The sequence below is a fragment of the Arvicanthis niloticus genome, chromosome 17 (genome assembly GCF_011762505.2).
Source record: "Arvicanthis niloticus isolate mArvNil1 chromosome 17, mArvNil1.pat.X, whole genome shotgun sequence".
Taxonomy (NCBI): Eukaryota; Metazoa; Chordata; class Mammalia; order Rodentia; family Muridae; genus Arvicanthis; species Arvicanthis niloticus.
Window position 1 is genome coordinate 23,285,804 of NC_047674.1, and position 22,193 is coordinate 23,307,996.

The 22,193-nt window shown below is 39.3% G+C and overlaps 1 protein-coding gene across 9 annotated transcripts in view; it reads left to right on the forward strand.

The window, feature by feature from the left end:
• Dock10 (dedicator of cytokinesis 10) overlaps window positions 1-22,193 on the forward strand; it is a 258,512-nt gene that overhangs the window by 64,082 nt on the left and 172,237 nt on the right. The window lies entirely within an intron of this gene.

Genomic DNA, 22,193 nt, shown 5'->3' on the forward strand with positions numbered 1-22,193 from the left:
AAGTTGGCAAGTGGTCTATATCAAAATAGATAGAAATGAAATGGTGCCCAGGTTAGCAGTAGAGGCAGAAGCATCCTGTGTAGCCATTGCCCAGCATGTACCTGCCGCTTTCCTTTTGCTGGCAGCCCAGCCAACCCTGCACCTTCTTTCCAGCTAGAGTGTAATCAAACCCACTCCTCCCTTACAGCCTGGCCACACCCACTAATTTAGCTTTTTTTTTTTTTTTTTCCTTTCTCATTTTCAGGCTGGATCTGTTCGTTGTCTTTTCTTGCATTGCCAGTCATTAATGTCTCAGGCCTAGATTTCTTGTTGCTGCATTGGACAGTATAGGCACATCAGGTAGTGAACTTCGACAAATCCATGCCTCTCGGGAGGATTTCAATTGCTTTTGAACTCAGTACAGTACAGGCAGCCACACTGACAACACTGCAGAGCCCAGTGTAAGCTATGCCTGGCTTACTGATAAACACAGGGGTGTACCACTCTGCTGCCCAGTACTGCAAGATGCCTGAGGCTTTTCTTTTAGTTCACACAATTGTTCAATGAAGACTGTATAGAATAGCAAAATGTTAAGAATTTGAGATGAGAGATTAAATTCACCTTGCTGGAAAAGAAAGTTCAAGATCAAGAAGATAAATTGGTATGTTGGTGGTTTTATAACATTTGGTGCCAGAATTAGGATGTATGATCAGTTCTGAAAACCAGGATACTCATTTGTTTTTTAAATACATACTAGTCCTCACCCTTCTGCTCAGAGGCAGCAGGCTCCAGTTCCAGAGTTCATGCATAATTTCAACTTGAACAACATAGATGCTACCTACAGTGCCATAGTACAATAATAATTTCAGGAGCAAGCACATAATAGCCAGTTTCTGATTATCTGAGGAATAGATCCATTTGAGAGGATGAAAGCCAATTCTGCCTTTCTGTACACAAAGGACTCCTGCTCCAAGTTAGTCTCTTGACTTTTCCTCAAGGACTAAATAATAAAAAAGGCATTGAAGTTAATCTGTGGAGTTAACAATGGCAGCTTTAAACAATGACTAGTTCAGCACACAACAGTGGGGATCCACGGGGCTGTGACAAGACATGATGAAGGACTTAGGAGGTAAATAACCCTTTTGTCATTTCTTCGTATTAACTGCCTACAGGCTTCTGTTTAGGCAACAGATATGTATCTCTGTGGTCTTATAAAACACGGAATATCAAAGTTCTGGGACAGAAACTAGATGGTCTAATAACATGGCCAGCTTTTTTTGCTGTTTGGAAAATAGGGGACTCTAAGCTCAGACCCTGAGTTCTTTGAACCTCTGTGTCTTGAATTGAGACACAAAAATGACTCTTCATAGTGCTGCTGTTCATTAAGACATCCAGGATGAAAATGCTCCCAGTACACTGTCTAGATTGCCCAGGCACTGCCCTTTGTCCTTTGTTATGCTCAAAAAACATAAATATCCACTGTGCCCCAGCACTATAGAAATTAAGATAATGACCTCTCTAGGCAGAAGCATGATCTGGATGTTACTTGGGAACATTGTAGCGTGCTATATCCCACTGTTTAAGAAACTAGAATGTTAAGTCAACGACTTAATAAGTAAACAAGTTGTCCAAAAAAGAACTCACTCAGTGAAAATGGCAGCTATCTTAGTTTGGGTTTCTATTGCTGTTACAAAATACCATGACCAAAAAGCAAATTGGGAAAGAAAGGGTTTATTTGACTTAAACTTCCATGTCTCTATTAATCATCAAAGAAGTCAGGACAGGAACTCAAACAGGGCAAGAGCCTGGAGGCAGGAGCTGATGCAGAGGCCATGGAGGAGTGCTGCTTACTGTTTACTGGCATGCTCCTCATGGCTTGTTCAGCCCATTTTCTTACAGAGTCCAGTACCAGCCCAGGGATTGCACTACCCACAATGGGCTGGATGTTATTTTGGGATAGTTCCCAGGAGACATTGTAGCATGTCATTTCCCACTGTTTAAAAACTAGAATGTTAAGTTAGAGGCTCAATAAGTAAACGAGTTATCCAAAAGAGAATTCCCACATCAATCAATCTCTTGCAGCTGGATCTTATGAAGGCATTTTCTCAATCGAGGTTCCCTCCTTGAAGATAACTAGTTTGTGTGTTAAGTTGACTTAAAACCAACCAGCACACCAGTAAACCAAATTATGGTCTCCAAATGGAAAGGAACTTAAGAAATCAGGCAAAAGTAGAGCTTGGGAACAAGGAGACATGAAGAGCAGGAAGATACCAACTGAGCAAGGAGGAGGCACACTAAGGTATAATACCACAGGGCCTGCAGCTATTAAAGTATTCTGTCATAAGGCTCGCTTTAAACAAAATATGCCTTAGTACCACTCTAAAACAATGCAACGTTTCTGTCCTTATTGTTCGCCCATTCTTTCTTTTTAATCATTTAATGTAACAGTTTTTTTTTTCATAGTGACAGCCATCTTTTGTTAAAATGTTGCTTATGTCTTTAAAGACTGTCGAGTTTCGAGCTGAGCTTGTAAAAATTCCTTTCTTTCATTTGGTTCAGAAAGTTAAGTGAAAGATGTCAGATCTGTAAATGGCAGCAGACTGTTGTTACAGGAATTGGAGATGGTTGTTTTGAACTGTAGCATATGAACCAATAGATATCTTAGAGTATTGATTTTGGGGGAAAATGGGAAATAAAACATTAACATCAAACATCTCATTTTGCATCATAAAAATTACAAGGTATGCATGGGTCATAGTGACACAATAAAAATTTCTAGAACCCCCAACATTTACCATCAGATGCCTACAGATGTTTTTAGGGAAAGAGCTGTTTGCTATAGTTGTGATTAAAATTAATACAGATCATCAATACATTATGTGACTGCCTTAATGGCAACAATGGACAGGAGAATTGAGTTTACAAAATGAATATTACTGAGCAAACCCAGAAGTGTGTGTGTGTGTGTGTGTGTGTGTGTGTGTGTGTGGTCTGCCTTGTACACACAAAATCAAAATCATGGTCCCGATTTATATTGTTTTATTTTGTTAGTGGTTAGGTGACTCTCCCCACTTCAAAAGCTTAGATTCCCATTTTCTATGCAGAATTCAGTTGTGATTTTACTGAGATGTGTTCATAAATACATAGTAAGTAGCAGAAGTTGCAGAAGTAGCAGAAGTTGCAGGAGTTGCAGGAATTGCAGGAGTTGCAGGAGCATAGGAAAAATCAGAATGCAGAAAGCCTCATATCTGTTACCACCTTTCCAGAGGCTGCCTGGTCCTTTGTACAACTAACGTTTCTAAAACTAACTGGACAAAAGCAAAGAGCCCAATTTCAAATTGAGATGAGGGAGAAATACAGAACTAACAGTGGACATTGCCTTCAATTCACAGAAGATGTCTGCTTCTCCACAGCCCCTGATTATAGTCAGGCAAGCTCCCTTGACTTTCTCCTTCTGCATCTGCTTTAAGTGTGACCTCTATTACAAGTTAACTGTGGCTATTTTGTAGTTAAACATTCAAGGCTTGTTCATTCCTTTGACTCTCTCAGCCTAATTTATACCCAAACACATAGCTTTAATATTCTCATATGTGTGCCATGTCGCCATGTGTGGATTCCACTGCCATGTTTCATACATTGGCCTGGCGACAATATTTTTAAGTAGAGTCATATGTACACAGGAAAGGCCATCTGTTCCTTTCGTTAGCTAGCTCTAGCCCTTCCCAGCCTTCATTTGTCTGTGCTGAGATTAATTTTTGTGTGTGTTTTTATGATTACAAAGGTTAAACCACCTATATTTCCTATAGATTATAAAATATTACATGTGACTTATTTTGGTAAGAAAAAATGCTAACTGGATTGTTCTTAGTTGCTTTCTTCTTGATGATTTTTTCACCTGCTTGATTTCTGAGAAAAGTCTGCCTTGTACACACAAAATCAAAATCATGGTCCTGATTTATATTGTGTTATTTTGTTAGTGGTTGGGTGACTCTCCCCACTTCAGAAACTTAGATTCCCATTCTCTGTGCAGAATTCAGCTGTGATTTTACTGAGATGTGTTCATAAATACATAGTAAGTAGCAGAAAGCAGAAGTTGCAGAAGCATAGGAAAAATCAGAATGCAAGAAGCCTCATGTTTTCTCATTTTTAATCCTTATTGAAATATAAGAACAGGAGCTGGAGAGATGGCTCAGCATGGGCTTGTCTTCCAGAGAACCTGGCTTACTAACACAAAAATGGTGGCTCACATGAGTCTTTAACTCCATTTCCAGAGAATCTGACACCTTCTTCTAGCCAGGCAAATATAGTAGATATAAAATAAGATATTTGTATATATAAAATAAGTAAAGTAAATACAAAAGAGAGACAATTTTTAAAAGCTTTGAAAGAATTACTGTATTAAAATGTTAATTTTATTATGAAGTAAAAAATATAAAATATACCTTTGAGATATCTCGCTCTAACTTCTTCCCCCAGATTCTCTAGAATAGCCATTATTGATGCTTTACAGATACTATCTTCTCTTTTGGGGTACGTAAATGTCTGTGCGTCTGAATGAATGTGTAGCTCTGTGTGCAGATACACTGTTAACCATTGAGCCATCTCTCTAGTCTCTAGTTTCCTTTTGATAAAATAAGGGAACATATTTATATTTATAAAATTAAAGTGACTGTGAGATGGTAAATTTGGACGCAGCTGCTTCTAAGTTTAATTTCCTGTCATAACTTGGCCAGAAGTTCTGTTATAGCCACTGGTCTACATTGTGTTATAGCTAACAATTTCAGATGCTTTATTATAAAACAAAATTTGAAGTATGCTGTACCTAATGTCTTGCTATAAGGTAGAAGCCTTAAATATTTAGTTCTTATGGAGATTATATAGATGTACAAAAAAATGTACATCGTAACCCTTGGCAAAACTAGTGGAAAGATTGAGCTTTGCCTGTTAGCACCTCATTTTGTGTCCAAAGAGCAGTCTCTTTGCAAGATCTTAGCTATTAGTAGTGATATTTTAGGTATAAGGTTTTCCCAAAGGTATGTGTAATTTCTGTCTCTTCTATCAAGAATAAGGTTGGATGGAACACTGCTCTTTCTCTGTTTTATCCAGAATATATGATCTCAAAATGAGCTACTTAACTTTATAACCCTGAACTAATTGGCAATGGTAGATTTATCATTATTTATTCATAGCCTCTCTCAAATATAATTGACCATAAATCCAACAATTACCATGGTATAGGCTCAAAGAAACTGTTATATCCCCCACGATACCTTTTTCACACTTAGCGATTTTTACCAGCTTTAAAATTAATTATTTTCCTCTGTCCTGAGGAATAGAGCACTGTTCTTTAAAACCCACAAATCTGAGGTAGTAGCGGTCTTACCAACTTTTAGAAGGGAGAAAAGAGCTAATGGGGTGCTGATTCTTGGGTCTGCTCTTGGGACTCTGGTCCTTCAGTTGGGTTGTCAATCAACAACTTCGATACAAATAGCTTTTGCCTCTTCATATTAAATTTAATTTTCTCATGTTTCATTAGGATCTTAGAAGCCTATTCTTTTCTAATAGAGACAGAGAGGGAATGGATCCAGACAGGAGGAACTGGGAGGACTAGAGGGAAGGAAAAACATAATCAGGGTACATAATGTGAGCATAGAATCTATTTTCAATAGAAGGAAAAAATGAAAAACGATGATTTCTAGAAAATAGAAGTGAAGCATAAACAAAGCTCCCACTTTGCTTTCATTTTTTTAAACATTTGTTTGTTTATTTGTTTGTTTGTTTGTTCGTTTTTCAGGACAGGCTTTCTCTGTGTAGCCCTGGCTGACCTGAAACTCACTTCTAAATCTGGCTGGTATCAAACTCACAGATACCTTCCTACATCTACCTCCCCAGTGCTGAGATTAAAGGAGTTATTTCTTTAATCTCACCCAGCTTATTTCTTTATTTTTAATTAAAATACAATTACATCATTTCCCCCTTTCCTTCCCTCCTTTAAACCCCGCACAATCCCTCTCAAATCTACAGATTCTTTTTCTACAATTTTTGCTGTGATGTATATACATATACATAAAAATATAAAGACAGCCCTGTGAATCTATTTAGTGTTGCTCGTATGTATATGACTTCATAACTAGTCATTTTGTATTTAGTAATAAAATAAGGGTCTATCCCTAAGGAAAATGAATTCTCCCTCTTTTAGAAGTCATTAGTTGCTTATAGTTGTTTCTCTAGGGATAGTTCTATGTTAGCGTGCCCATTGGTATTGGCCTGGTTCAAGTCTTATTTATCCAGCCATATTATTATGATATCATGGGGGTGGCTTCCCTGTCATTTTTTCCTGTTTTTTTCTCTAATAATTAGCAAGAATTTATAGTTCCATTAAACTAAATATTCAGTCTCATATGAATTAACAGTTAATAAGGAAAGTGGTTGCATTCATTTAATATATTTGAGCAGTATGCTATCAAGTAAGATTACATCTTTCAACAAGTAAAACACTAAGGGGGGGGGCATGACTCCTAGGAGGTACCATCCACATGTATTTTTAAATTGCTTTCACATTTATCAGAGAAATGTAAGGCCTTCAGAAATAGCTTTGACAACTATTTGGAGGGAAGGAGAGCTCAGACAGCGGATGATACCCAGACTAAGCACTTGGAAATATTGGTCAAATACATGAAGGCGTCAGAGTGTCTGTTGTCCCTGCTGCATCATGATGGAGTAATATTAATCAATTAGTTCAATTCTGCCATAGATAGTAAGTAATTGCATTCACTGGAAGCCACAGTGGTCTATTAATAATGCATCCTATACTTCTAAAAGTAGCACTCCTCTTGGCTTGTAAAAAAAAAAGCTGGTTTCTGTTCTTTTTTTTTTTTCTATAAAACTCATTATTGAAGTAGATCTTGTGTTCTTCTCATAAGTTCTTCTCATGTATTTCATGAGAAAATACATAATTATGAATAATATCTCTGATGTTGTTACATAAAATTGACACAATTCAAGTTTCTTTTTAAGAATGCTAAAATAACCCTTCTGGCATAGTGTTTTAGGCTATAATGCAATTGTAATATCAACGTTTGAGTCAGTGCTCACAAGTCATAACTTACAGTCCACATGTGACCTTTCTGAGTTTTCTCACCACTAAGTTGTAATGTTTTACATCGTCCCAGAAGTACAAATCAAACATGGTTCCTGTCCACTACACAGCTTCAGCCCACCTTCCCTGTCACTGGGTTGAAATAAGTGTGGTCAGAAGGTGAATGCAAGAGAGCCTAGTAATCAGAGCTATTGTGATTTAAAACAGTCTCTGAATGTTTAAATGCTATTGACACACACACACACACACACATCTCCAAACATGGAGAGTATGCAACTCTGGGACAGAGCTGAGTCCCAGGCCACCGGCTTGTCATTCTCACACACAGTCAAATTAGAGTTTCACTGTAATTGAGTGATCCAAGGTCAAGGAAATGCTCACCTCCTTAAAGACACTACGATTCCTTTGGCTGATGTCTGTGGAAAATTATTTTGATGGTATGCAAGTATGAGGCTAAGGATTATATTTTAATTTCCAAAAACATCTACTCCAGTGTCTAATTCAGAAGGATGTCTGTGGATGTATGTGCACAAATAATTATTCAGACTAGCCTGTCTTGACTGTGAAACAATCGACGGGGAACATGGCCATATGTAGCTGACAACTTAAATGCGTCAGCAAAAGGTCAGAGAGGACTGGACAGAGAAGCCCCCAAAGCAGCAAATAGTCTCAGAGATCTGTTTTAAAAACCAGAAGAAACCTCAGCTGCTGCTGCAGAGTCCAGTAGAGAGAGTGAGTACAGATGACCAGTGTTTGCAATTAGATTGAGTCATTAATTATTTTCCTTGCTGACTTCAGTGCTTAGTCAGTACTAGTGGACAGCCATGAAAATCTGCCTGGTTTTCATCCTACTAAGCTGAGGTTTTACTGAGACCCAACAAACCCAAACCCACTTACCTAAACATATAATGCCTTTTACCTAATTCCAAAAAAAATCACACTAAGTATTTCTTTAAAGATGTATTTCCCTAGTTGATGTACACAAGTACTTTGGTCATATTACCATGGAAAGTGACTCTGGGAGAGATGGGTGATTTGGCTGAATTTTGGAAAAGAATAAGCCAGTTCTTCAAAGGTGCCACCATCTTGCCCTGAAGTCTATCTCCTAGCCACTATGTTGATAACAAGAAATCCTATGCCTTGGTATTCTTACAACCTGACATTTATCCTGTGTCCTTGCTAAACTCCTGCAATCAAGAAGATGTTGCTGTTCCCTTCTTTTACAAAGATATTTAAAGTCATCTAAGTCTGTCATTTGCTATATGTACCAGTTGCAAACCCTGTTTTCTAAACTATGTGACACAGAATAAGTGTTCTCAATCTGGGCGTATTAGTGCCTTTAACACTAGCCCGCAGTAAGTTGAGGCAGGAGGATTGTTGTGAATTTGTGGCCAGACTGGGAAACACAGGAATTATAGCTAGAATATTCTAAAGGCAAAGCGTTTGTGCAAGAATAAGCGTGGGAAACATCACATACCACATACTCCCAGGAATTCTGTTGGCACATCAAGCTTTGCACCAAGGAGGTCTGTTTGGTTATGCTTGGCTCATGTTTCCAAGTGTAGCTGACTCTATGAATCTCCTGAATCTTATGACATTAGGGAACTCTAGATACACTAGGGGAACACAAAGGTACTGAGAAGAAGGCTGCTGCTAACAGCTTCTGACTTGGGAATGGCACACTTAAACCCAACTTTCTACAATTGCTACAAGGAGAAGGGATTGCTAAAACAATATTATTCCAACATTAAAATTATGAGGGTTATGTAAATAAGGAAAGAATTTGAAAGTGAGTATCAGGTCTCCAACTTTATCTCCTAGGTGGAGGTAATGTCATGAACATGATAAATCTACATGGAAGAGGGTTTGAATGGTAATGCTATGATCATTTGAAAGAAAATAGAAGGCATCTGATTTTGTGGTTAATTTTTAGTATTTTGTAATGCAAAATTCCCATCAGAGCAGCTCTGAAACGATCTTCTTTAGGCTCAGTGTGGGTAAAGAACTTTATCTTTCTAACTATTCTAAATATTTAGTGTAGTACCCAAGCTCATTCATGGAGTAGAGAAGCGGTTGCAAAAAGTTAATAACATTTGAAAAAAAAAAGGCCTTAGCTAAGTCAAGAGTAATAATGAACCAGGAAGTGCGTGTCGGCCTTCAGATTGCAGCTAAAGCCCTGGGAAGCTGAAAGAGGAATAGAACCAGAGACAATCATGAGCAAGTATGCAGAATTGAGAACACTGTTTTGATACAAATTACGCCTGTGCTTTTGTTTTTATGTCATTTCTTTCAGAACATAAGCATATAATGGTGACAGTTCCACTGAGTGAGGGCACTTTGTCTGATATGCTCCAGGAGGTAGAAGGTCTGAGGTATTACTTATGGGAAATATCAATGCCCAGTGACCATAATAGAAAAGCTGCCTTAACTCTTTCTTGTTCTGTAGACTGAAGACTGGGGATGCATAAGTAATTCTGCAGTAAGTTTATGTAGTGATTGGGCACAAGTCAGTCCACAGGGAAGAGGCAAGTAGCACTGAACACTAAGCACCTTCCAGAAACACAGGTGTCCCGATGTTGTCTTCAGTTCTTCAAATGCATTTAAGTTGAATGTAAGAATAGTGTGTGTGTATGTGTGTGTGTGTGTGTGTGTGTGTGTGTGTGTGTGTGTGCCTCCATTTGTGTCTATATGCACTTTTTCTTTTTTTTAATTGGATATTTTATTTATTTACATTTCAAATATTATCCCCCTTCCCAGTTTCCCCTCCGGAAACACCTATCATGACCCCCTTCCCCTGCTTCTATGAGAGTGCTCCCTTACCTACCCAGCCTCTCCTGCCTTTAAGAAACCTGTATGTTCAGGTTTCATAAAGATAATATGAGAAATTTGAGTATGAAAATAGGGATAATATTTTCAGTGTGGTATTTACAAACCTTATCCAAAGGTGTGTCATGTCAGAAGGCACACCTACTTACATCTGAATGAATTGTAACATCTTTGTAACCATAAGAACTGAATATGTACAGTGAGGGCTTCTAATTGGAAATTGTCTTTCTTTTCCAGCTATCAACTGAAACTAAAAACGGGAGAACAAAACAAATGCTTTTCCCTTTCTAGACATCAATTTACTTGAAAATAGATGACACCATTATGTTACTTAGAAACACAAAAATATGAACTATTGAGTATGAAAAGAGCTTTAGGACAAAGACATCCAGGAAGACAACTGTTTTACCCAAGGTCATTCAGCACAGAAGTGAATAGACTGTATCTACACCTAATGTCCAGTGTAACTCACTGGTAGACTCTGTCTGAAAGAATTTTTAAAAAATGTCTTATCAAAAGCAGTCTCCACTCCATAGCCATAGCTCCTGAAACACAGAAGTAGACACAAATTGAAAGCTGGTTTCTGAATAGACATATCTGAATGGCAATTAAAGTAAGAGGGCCGCCAACTTTCAATCCTGCCAATGAGCTTAGGATGCGATCTAGGTACCCGATCTCCTTTCCAATCTATTGCATCTTTGCATCCGAGTGAGCAGATTAAATGTCCCTTTGTCAGTGTGCTTTAATACCTGTCCATGTCCTTGGGGAGTTACGAAAAGAGCTTAGGGCAAGACAGAAAATAAGATGCCATGCTCCCTTTGTCCTGTTCAGAACGTCAAATTGGTAATTATAATGTTGCCCCTTGCTATATTCCAGTAGACAACCCAGCATAGTTGAGACATAAAGACCATACTGTTTACTGGTCTGGCCATTCCCAGACCTTGGTTAGGCAGGAAAATAACCATGAAAAGATAAAACAGCATATGATATTGGTTAAAGGGTGGCTTTCTTCTTTGGCATTTGAGCCTTTTTGTGTGGGATGAAGGGAGATGGCAGAAAGGGGATAATTGGAACCTTTTGTAGTTGTGCATCATGGGGATTTTAAGATGAAACAACAGTGTTGGCAAAAGGCAGGAAACACAAAGAAGTCAGCTTTGTGAGGGTATGAGTGTGCAGGGGTAGCCTGGTCACTCCGTCTCATTATTTGTATACATGCCAAGTGTGTCTGTTTCCACTCCTATTCCTGTCACTACCACATGAAAAAGCACTTGCTCTCGTTTTGGTGTTTCTACCTCTCCCCTTCATTCTAATGGTCAGATCTCAGTTATCTGGGGCCTTCCTATATCCCTTCCTAAACACATGCCATAGGCATCTGTCGGGACCCGCACTAACCCCACATTCGGGCGGCCAAAAAATGTCGTGGCCTGAGCAAAATGTTGAGGCCTGGGCTGCCCCGCGTTTGGCAGCCACTGTATCCCGGCCCAAGTTGCCACTCCAGTCCGCGGGTCGGGGTTCAGCAAGAGAGAGAGAGTGAGGACAGACTCGAAGAATGGAGACCAGCCAGAGTGTGTTTCAATCCCGTTTATTCTTCAGTCTCTCTTCTTAGTCCAAGTCCCAAGTCTTGAGTTCCTAGTCCCTAGTTCCTAGTCCCTAGTGCCTCCAAGTTCCAAGTTACTTCTTCCAAGTGCCAAGTGCCTAATGTCTAATAACTAACTCCAAGTTGTTCTCTCTAAAGTGTCTCCTAAAAGTGTCTCATTCTCTCATCCATAGTCTGATTCTCTACCATCTGCCTCTGCCTTTTATATGTCTCACTTCTAAGCCATGCCTCTAAGTCACACCTTTAATCATGCCCTTAGGTCTTGTCTCTAAATCTGATCTCTAGGTCACTCTTAAGTCACACACCTTTAATCTTAGACACCTTTAATCTCACACACCCAAGGTATCTAAACCAAGATTATCGGAGTGTGCTCAGCTGCTGTAGGCTATTGTAATCCAAGTCTCATGTCAGGGTATATGGCTCAAGATGGCTGCAAAGCTGATAGCTGCTTTCTGCTAAAAGTCAGCCCCCAACAGGCACCCAGATTAAAACCACCTCCTTGAAAGGATTTTCTCATAGCTGTGCTTGCAGCTGATACTCATTGAGCATGTTCTTAAATCTCAGACACTGTGCCAAGTGCTCTACACATCAAAGCTCACAGCATCCAGTGACTCTCTTCATGTTAGACAGTCACTCATCCAGAGTCCTCCTGCAAATGAGACTGGGCTTCCAACATAAGCTGGCTGATTTATAATCATTGTAATCTTACAGTGGCAAACACCACACTCCCACCTTTATCCTGAATCTTCATCCTCAACTCCAACTCACCTAGGTGTCTAACTTGTGTCTCACAATATCTCATCTCATATCGAAAGTTGTATGGCTTTCCCCACTAAGACTAGAGGCATACATTGCCCCCAAACAAAAACATGAATCAGAGACTCAGAGTGGTAGTTTGAGGTGTTGTGGAAAAGAATAAACGGTGAAGGCTGGTAGTCCAGAGATTCCTTTAAGTGTGTCAGTTCACTATGTGGCACACATAGGCTACCTCTCTTCCTAGGGAAGCTTTGTTGTGTCTGGAGATGGTTGACTGTCACAATGAAACAGAATTGTATGGTTGGCAAGAGGAGGAAGATGCAAATGGCATCTCCTGGGCTGAATCCAGAAAGATGCTTCCTTAAACATCCCACAGTAGACAGGATTCCCCTTGACAAAGAATGAACGGGTCCAAAACGTCCAAATGTCAGTAATTACGTTTTAGAAAATGTGATTTAGATAATAACTTAGAGAGACATGACAAGCAAAGCCACCTTTATTAAGTTATATGCAGAGGAATGGTCCAGGAAAAGGAGATGACGTGAAATCAGAGGAGGGTGTGACAGATAAAGGGGAAAGCTGGGGAGATCTGAGGCACACATTCTTATGGCTGACTTTATTCCAGGGGTTTGTCCTTACTCACCCCAATATACAGCACAGTACAACAGGTTTGTTAATTTTCTTGACTGAGAGTCCATTAGGGAAAGGGAACATTTGACTATATACTGAGTCTTCAGTCTGGCATAAATAAATAATTTGCATAAGGAGGTGGTCTGCACAGGAGCACTCCTGAATGATTGTTGCCTAAAACACTGTTGGGTGAACTCATTTCCTGGTCACTCAAGGTGTGGTCCATGCAGTATCTGTAACATTAGCAATGTGCTCGGTACAGCAGATGACTGCTTCATCTCCTGAGGCCTGAGGTAGGAATCTACTGCTTTAACATCTTTCCATTTGTACATATACTGGGAAACTCTCTTTGGCCTCCATTACAATGGTGTCTTTAAAACCACTATTTTGCACTTGTTTTGGAATTTGTTTCCCTTAAAGGATTGTGTAGGTAATCCAAATAGGCTGGATAAAAATGTGTTATTGGCTCTCTATAAGTTATTTCTCTGCCAGAAATGAGCCAATTCAATTCAGGTTAGATTATATTAGATGCAGGTTTTTTTGGTAGGCTGAGGGAAGTCACCTTCCCTCAAGGGCTGAGGGAAGTCACCATGAGGAAAAAGACCAGGGGGTCAGGGGGAGAAAGAGAGAAAGGGCACTGTGCAGGGAGAGAAGAGATGGAGAAGAGAGAGGAGAAAGAAAAATGTCTGGGTTACATAGTGAAGAGCCCATGGGAGCGGGGCAGCCCAACCCCTGGACTGGAAAGGTCAGGGTTGGGGGCAGGGCTTGCCAGGCAGGGACTGAGGGATGCTGGGAGAACCCAGAAGCCAGGTCTGCTTGATATGTGAAAGTTGTACCTCAGATCCTTGTCCCTGGGTCCAAAACCAAACAGTTCTTTCTTTGTGTGCGAGAGAGTGTTTGAGTGTATGGGTGTGCATATGCTCATATGGTGTGTGTGTGTGTGTGTGTGTGTGTGTGTGTGTGTGTGTGTAGCTATGGAGGCCAGAGGTCGACTCTGGGTGACTTCTTCAATTGCTTTCCAACATAGATGTTGAGACAGAGCCTCTTACTGAATCTGGAACTCCCTGATTCAGCTAAACTGGTAGCCTCCTTAATGACTCTGGAAATAACATTGTACATGATAAAACCAATTATCAATGAAAATTTTGGTTCATTTATAGAATAAATGAGCCCCAGAAGTCCTCAGCCATCTTTCTGTCATTGAGATTACAGATAAATTCTGCTCTGCCCAACTTTTGTAAGTGGATACTGCAAATCTGAACTCAGGTCATTGACCATGAATGACAATACTTTACAGGCTAGACTATCTGCCCAGGCCCTGCCCCTGATTTCTGAAAATATGTTCTTTCAAAATAACAAAGATAATCAGAGATTAAATATATATAATGGTGATATTCTATAAATGAACCAAATTTTTCATTAATATTTTATCTTATCACGTATAATGTGATTTCCAGAGTCATTATTAAAGAGTAGGTGACATTCATATTGAAAGTCATCATAAGCAATGGTCACAGGATGCCAATTTTAGGTACTTATTTTGTTTTAAAGGGAAAGGACTGTGGTCTGTTGTGAATTTTGCCAGCCGGGATTCAAGCCAACAAGCAAAGAGATGCCTCTGTCTCTGTGAAAAATCCCACTGTACAGCAGTCTCTGTCTACTTCAAAGCTATAGCCTTTATTCAGATTTCCTAGGCCCCATATAACTAAGGCTGTATTTAGGTATCTTCACCTGACAGTCTATGAAAGAAATCATCTGATCCAGCCAAAAATAGCTTTCAGCTCTTCTTCCAAAGATACTATGATTTTTTTCCATTACATTTTATTCCAAAGGGATCATTTCACAGAAGAACACTTTCTCTCTCTCTCTCTCTCTCTCTCTCTCTCTCTCTCTCTCTCTCTCTCTCTCTCTCTCTCATAGCAACAATCAAATGCTAGAAGCTCTTTATGCCCAGTTCCTCTCCACTGCATTGGGATTTTTGTTTGCATTGAGCTTGTATAGGTCTTGTTCACACTGTCACAGTCTCTGTAAGTTCATAAATACACCTGCCCTGTTGTATCCAGAAGACTCTGTTTCCTTAAAGTCATCCACCATCTTGGCTCTTACAATCCTTTTGCACCCTTTCCCACATAGATATTTGAGTCCTGAAGTGAAGAATATGATGTACACATCACACTTAAAGTTGAGCACTCTGGTGTTTCTTATTCTCTGCAGGTTGAACAAATGTAGGTGTCTGACTTAACTGCCTTCTATTGCAATACCCAGCGTCTCTGATAAGGGCTGAGCAACACACTGTCTGAAAAGGCAATACTTAAAAACATTGTAGTATCATTCCTCTTGACAAGGGAGGAGAGTTGATAAATATACAGAATACATGTTTTTAGAAAATAATTATTTTTTAAAAAAATTATTGGCTGTAGAAGAAAAAAGGGTATTGCCTTTGGAATACAATGTAATGGAAGAAGCTAAGTAAAGAGTTAGCAGCATAGTTTTTTCAGGATAACCATAGCAAGCTAACTATCTGCATTAATATGACCCAGAGGCATAATAATCCCACATCATGGTGTTTCTGAGGCTATTGTCATTTCAGTGTTGCTATGCCATTGTTGTCTGGGGATGGAAACAAGTGGGTGTGAGTTAGGTTTTCATTTCCATTATAACAAACGGTTGCACCCTAGAATGTGCCTGTTTTCAGTAACAGACCAACCTGATGCTGGACACATTTAAATACACATGTCTCTTTAAAGACAGTTGTTATCTATAGAATGACAGCCCCTGTTCTTTATAATAAAGCATCAAAAATTGTAAGATCTATGATGAACAAACTCTAAAACAATAACTTTTACAATATGAGACTTAGGTAAAATATATGAAACTACAATGTTTTTTCTAAGGATGAGAATGTATGACCAGTGAGAAAGTCCATGAATGTAGACATGTAATTCCCTTCTCTGATTGTTATTAGATTCTAACACAGGATAAGAAACAAATCCCTTACCTTCCTTATACCTTACTCCATCTATCCTGAATCAATTTTCACCTGTTGAATTCTATTCAAATCATAATATGAATAAACATCCTTATAATGTGATAAATGTCTGAATGTAACTGGATGGGTTACTATTAACTATTTTAATGCATTGAACACATTACAAAAATTGTCACACCTGTCTATCTACACACTAAGCCAACACACTACTCACAGACATACAACATACACACACACTATATGTTTTGATACTTATCTTGTGATTCATTCTGCATGGGGCTCCTTATTTTCCACGAAGGCACAAAATACTTTATTCTAAAATCAATATTATTTGAAGGAGAGTTAGACTAAAGAGAAAAGATTGTACTCTACCTACATTGTATTCTACCAACACTGCCCACTAAAAACGTTGTCTATAGAAGTGGGAGATTTGGTTGAGAAATCCATGCTATCATTGGTAACTCGGAACTGTGAAGCTAAGTTGATCTTTTTACACAGAAAGAATAGGCTTGAGTGCTAGTAACATGAATAGACCTTCTGTTGGTGCTGGGGCTCCAGTAAGACCACACAGGATGAGGAAGTATCGCCTTGTTGCTTGGTTTCTTCTAACTGAGCTGCTTGATGCAGTGCTTGCAGGTGCTCCACGGACCAGCCTTAACTTTCTCTGAGATACAAAAATAAAAACCACCACCACCACCAACAAAAAACAATGCAGTGAGTTCCCAGGAGGAAAAAAGGAAGATCAATTGGAAACAGAAGAAGAAAAAACTATATACAAGATAAGCCCCTAGGCCATTCTTCAATGCTAAGGAAGTAATCAGTAGGTTCTGCAAAGCTTAAACAATGATAATACAGATTGGATGCAAATAAAGAAGAGGTGGGTACCACAGGTGAAAGTGCTGGTAACCCATGTTCAGATTCAGGCTTGCAAACCTGTGTGGCCTCATGTGTACACATAAAACTTTCAACCCCTGAGGTTTCAGTTGTTCTAAATATTTTAGTCCTTTTTAGGAAGTGGATATGCAGACATCTATGAGACATTATCAAGTTGCTGTGCCAAGTTTAGGCTCAATGTGAGGCCACTAGCAAACTGGATAGCCCTACTAACATGATGTGATCATAATCGACCGTTTTAAATCATAACATTACTGAGCATGTGAAGGAGGGTCTTCTTGCAGCTTTCTCCTCTGGCTGATGGCCTTTGCTGTTTGCTCGTCCATTTGATGCTCTGTGTTATTTCACTTCCTCTCTGCCTAGTCCCCTTCTTTGCGCATGACTCCTACAGAGCTCACCTTAATCTCATTGTGATGTTTTTTTCCAGTAAACGATCTACAAACTAAACCTCCATTCACACACACTCATTTTCAGCTCAGCAGAAACTCAGATCCCACCTAACTGCTCAGTGGAAACCACATTCAGAGGCCAGGGGTTTTCTTCACCTACACTCCCTTCTCACTGTATTCTTCAGTTTAAAAATACTTTGAAAAGTTAAACACACAAAAGGCCAGACTCTAGCCAAGGTGGATGATAGATAGCCTTAAGATGTTCCCCAAGGAAAAAACAAATACTAATCTTTAAGTGCTACTGGGACAGATTTTTGAAGTTATGGGTTAAAGTTGCGTGATGATTAATTTTAAGCATTCATTTGCCACAGCCAAAAGTAAAGAGGAAAGGAAGGCTGGGAAAAGAGCCTAATGGAGAAATGGTCTAGATCAGGTTAGCCTGTGAGCATGTCTGTGGAAGATTTTTCTTGGCTGTGAATTGAGGTCAGAAGAGTCATTACGGGGCACGCCACTTCACCGCAGGACCCTGAACTGTGTAAGAGAGAAGTAACAGCAACAGCAGCAGTAAGCAGGCAGCCTGGGCTCACTTGTTTCTCCCTACATTTGACTGGGGATATGATGTGACCAGCTTTGAGTTCCGCCTTGACTTCCTCTCACTGATGGACTATAGCCTGCAGTCATAAGCCACACAAACCCTTTCCTCTCCGATGTTGCTTTTGGTCGGGCTACTTCATCACAACGGAAATGAAACTAGAACAGGTTAGGAGACAGCCAGAAAATATAAGAATTTTGTGTATTGCCATAAAAGAATAAGATGCCCTTCACACGGCCTTAGACTCCTAAGCATCTTCCTGTCTTAGAACAAGAGATGAAGATAATTAGAAACGTAAAGCGGAACATGAGCCAGTGGACTTCTCCTTGTAAGAGGGGTGCAACAGTTTCTGACTTAGAAAGGGACCATTAGCCAAAGATCACGGGCAGCCTCTAGAAGTTGAGTATAACTTTAAATCTCCAATGTCAAGAAGTGAGTTTGCCAGCAATCTCCCATGAGCCTGGAAACAGATTCTCTCCTGGAGCTTCAAGAGAAGACACTGAACTGCTGCCATCCAGATTTCAGACTTGTAAGCCTCTAAGCAAGGATCAGTAAGGTCATGTGTGCTCAGATTTTTTACCCTTGAAAACTGTGAGATCATTAGGAGAGGTTGATTTCAGTCTCTGGATGTGTGACAATTTTTTTTTTTTTTACAAGAGCAAAAAAACCAAAAACAGATTGCTAGCATATTTTCTCAAATTTCTGAAGTCTTGGTATTCAGTTTCCTATTTCCATTAAAACATGGTTAAGAACATTTGTTTTAACTTCCAAACAACTATTAAGAGTTGCAAATGTACTTTACCTGGCTGGATGCATGTGTGTCTTTGAATACATATACAAGAATGCATAGCCCTGAGAGTTTCCTATTTTTCAGTTACCTCTATTTATATGTTTATTAACTCATGAGAAATTCACACAATGTATTTTAATCACATTAACCACTTCCCCCAATTCTGCCTAGATCCACTTACATTTCCTACTTACTTATCTTTTTTTTAATCCTCTTTTTCTAAAAGCCCATGGAGTCTCGTTTACTCTCAGATATGTGGCCTTCCATGGAACATGGTAGACAAACCACTGGACATATATACCTTTAAAGAAAACTCATTCTTCTAGCACCTATTGGCTACCAATAGCTCCCAAGCTAAGGGTAGGATGTAGTGCCAACTCTGCTTTCTATGCTGGGATTTGGTCTGGCCTGGCTCATGCTTGGTGCCACATCCACTGTGAGTTCATAGATGCAACGTCTCTGTTGAATCTAAAAAACATTATTTACTTATAGTCATCAACCTGGAGTTCTTACAGTCTTCCTGCCTCCTTCCCCATCATACGTCTGAGCATTGTGAGCAAGGGATAAGATAGAGATGCCTCACTTAGAGGTGACTATTACTCAGTCTCTTAGTCTCTGTACTTTGACCAGTTATGGCTCTCTGTGTAAATTGTTACCTACAGCAAAAGCAAGCTTCTCCAATGAAGGTTGACAGATGCAATATTATCGGGATATAAAAGAGCGATTCATTAGAAGCTGTTTCGATACTATGTCTGTTTAACAAGAACAATAGTAGTAGAATTCTCCCGAGGGATCATGAGCTGTCTAGCCACAGTGTCTTGGACCCAGTAACAGTGCCAGTTATGGATTCCATCTTGTAAAGCAGGCCTCAAATCCAATCAGAAAGTGTTTGGCTATGTGGACGTAGCCTATCATGAAAGATATGTGTGCCACGACTGCACCAGTGGGCTCCTCTTGCCAGGTTAGCCATTTCTGTAGCTCACAGTGATCACAGTGCTCACAGCTAGGTAAGACTGGAGATTATTTATATCCTTTGATAGCCCACACAGCACCTCCTAGCACTGGGAAAGCTATCTAGTAGGGAATGCAGCCTCCAGGTGAACACCAGCTTTATTTCTCCATGTGTTATGACTCAAATATGTGGTATCTTCAACTATAGGGTTTCACCATCAAGTTCTGGAAGGTAACCAAGAAGAATGGTAATAGACTGTAATTTCTGGGTATCTTCAGATCCTTAGTAGTCAACAATTCCACTCCTGGAACTGGAGCTTTTATTTGTTAACCTCTGGTGCCTAGTAAGGGGATTTTCATTATAGGGTAATTCCCTTTAAATCCTTTTCACATATGTTTATGTGTATATATTTTAGGAAGAATGTGTATATATTCTATAGTAATAGGCTTCCACATGACTTTTTCAAAATTTCTCTAGTATTTCTTATCCCTTCCCATATTCTCTCTTAGACCCTGTTCTCCCATAACCTTCCCCAATTTAACCCTTCCTTTTCCATTATTCCCCTTCTACCATTTATATCACCATTTTATATACCCCCTCCTGGAAAAAAAAAACTTGACACCTAACTAATTTCATGACCTCTGTGGGTATTCCAAATAAAACACATATTTCTGAAGATTCAAGGCTAACATTTGCATGCAAGAGACAAATATGTGATGTTTGTCTTTCTAGGTTTAGGTTAACTCCCTCAGAAGGATTGTTTGAAGCTCTACCCATATACCTGTAAATATCATCATTTTGATTTTAGCTACCGTTGATGCTACATCTCTTTTCAGGCCCTAGATCTATCCTGGGCTCAGGTGTCACACAACTATCTTTATATACCTCTTGCCATAATGTCTGGGTTCTGCACTGTGCTGGTAATTGCTATGGTGTATTTTCGGAATTGCCTTCATCTGTCATATTCAGAACAACTCTAGGGTCATGTTCTTGATTTAATATATTAGTTTCTGCAAAAATCAACTTACTTTTGTAAACTCTCAATTGATCTGTATCCATGCCTTTTCTTTTCCCATCTTTAGCCTGGCTCATCCTCACATTTTAGAGATGGACCTTTCTGTCTCCTTGACACAACATTCAGCATTGAACAGTCAGTGTAAAGAAAGAAACCCTCTCTTCTTATTTCCTTGTAATAGGATTCATCTCTCTGATAAGCCAAACTCAGGAATCAAGAAGATTCCAATTCCAGATGTGCTGTTAACTGGCTTTGGGACTCTTGTTACTGCGGACCCAGCTATCTCCCTATATGAAGGTGAAATAGCACTTTCATTAGGGTGAGAATAGCCATAATAACAAACTTACTTCATGGTTTAAATAAGCACTTGGACCAACACCCAGCACCTACTGTTTGCTCAACTAATTCCTTTCATTATTTTTTATTTAATTACTAAGTCTGTCTTGATAGCCACCTCAGAGTTAGTATAGTAGATTGATAGAAATCCCTGGGTTTCTATCCAATCTATAGCTGCCAAATGAGGATCCTCCTAAAATACCATTTTAATTAATATTTTGAAATCCCTCAGTAGTCACTATCATTTTCAGACATTTCATGATGTTGACATTCAGAGCCATAAAGGAACCATTTCTGGCTTCAATTTTCACTCCTCTCTGTTCCTCCTATTTAAGTCTTGGCCCTAGGTAACCTTGGCATCCAGCTTTTTTCCTAATACTCTATTTAGCTCTCCCTGTTAACCTCTACATTAGTTAATATGATATAACAAGCAAAGTAATATATTGACTTGTTAAAGCATTTTCTCAGTTATCCTCATAATTTCTACAAAGTTGCAATTATGACATGTCTGTTTTATAGATAAGAAAAAGGAGACCTAAAATGGGTGAGCAATTAGCCAAGGACAATCACCCTCCATGATAATGACCATTCTCCCTTGATGCCTGTTCATGCTAGATGTCCTCACCTGTGCCCACCTTCTTGGTTCTCATCTATTATTCAAAACTTCCTTAAAAAGGACATCTCTATACAGCACCCTCCCTGCAGGCTTCTGCAAACTCTAATGGAATCCTCTGTCCAACATAGCTTCTTAAATCAAGGGGAAATGTCATGCATTTCTCATAAAGTCCAGCAATGCTTAAAAATAGTGTTTAGTCGATTCTTATCACATACTGGATTCAAGGGGTCTTTTTCTTGATGAACTTTACAGTGAATTCTTCCTATTGGACCACTGGCTTGTCTTAATCAATGAATCTCACTCATTGTCCTTGTTATTTTTGCTTTGAAACACATTTCTGAAGAAGTATTTAAAATGGGATAAGATGCTACAGGATGCTGGTGATGTACATTTTAGAGCTCCTCAGTGATACCAACCCATAGGCCAATGTCTGCTGTGCTATTGGCTTTCCCCTTTTTTGCAGTCACAATGAGGTTGGTCCAGCTAAAAACCCCATATACCCTTTGGTAATGCCTCTTTTTAAAGGGAAGCTGTGTTCAACAGCCAAAGACACAGAGAAATGACAGAACCATTTTCCCCCCTCAGGATGGGTTTTAAAATCTAGCCCCACATATACATAGTATGAGCTCTTCTACAGAGCTACAGCCTTAACCAAAAAAAAAAAAAAAAAAAAAAAAAAAAAAAAAAAAACTAGGTTTAGATTGCAGAAGCTGAAGCATGGGAGGGACTCCAG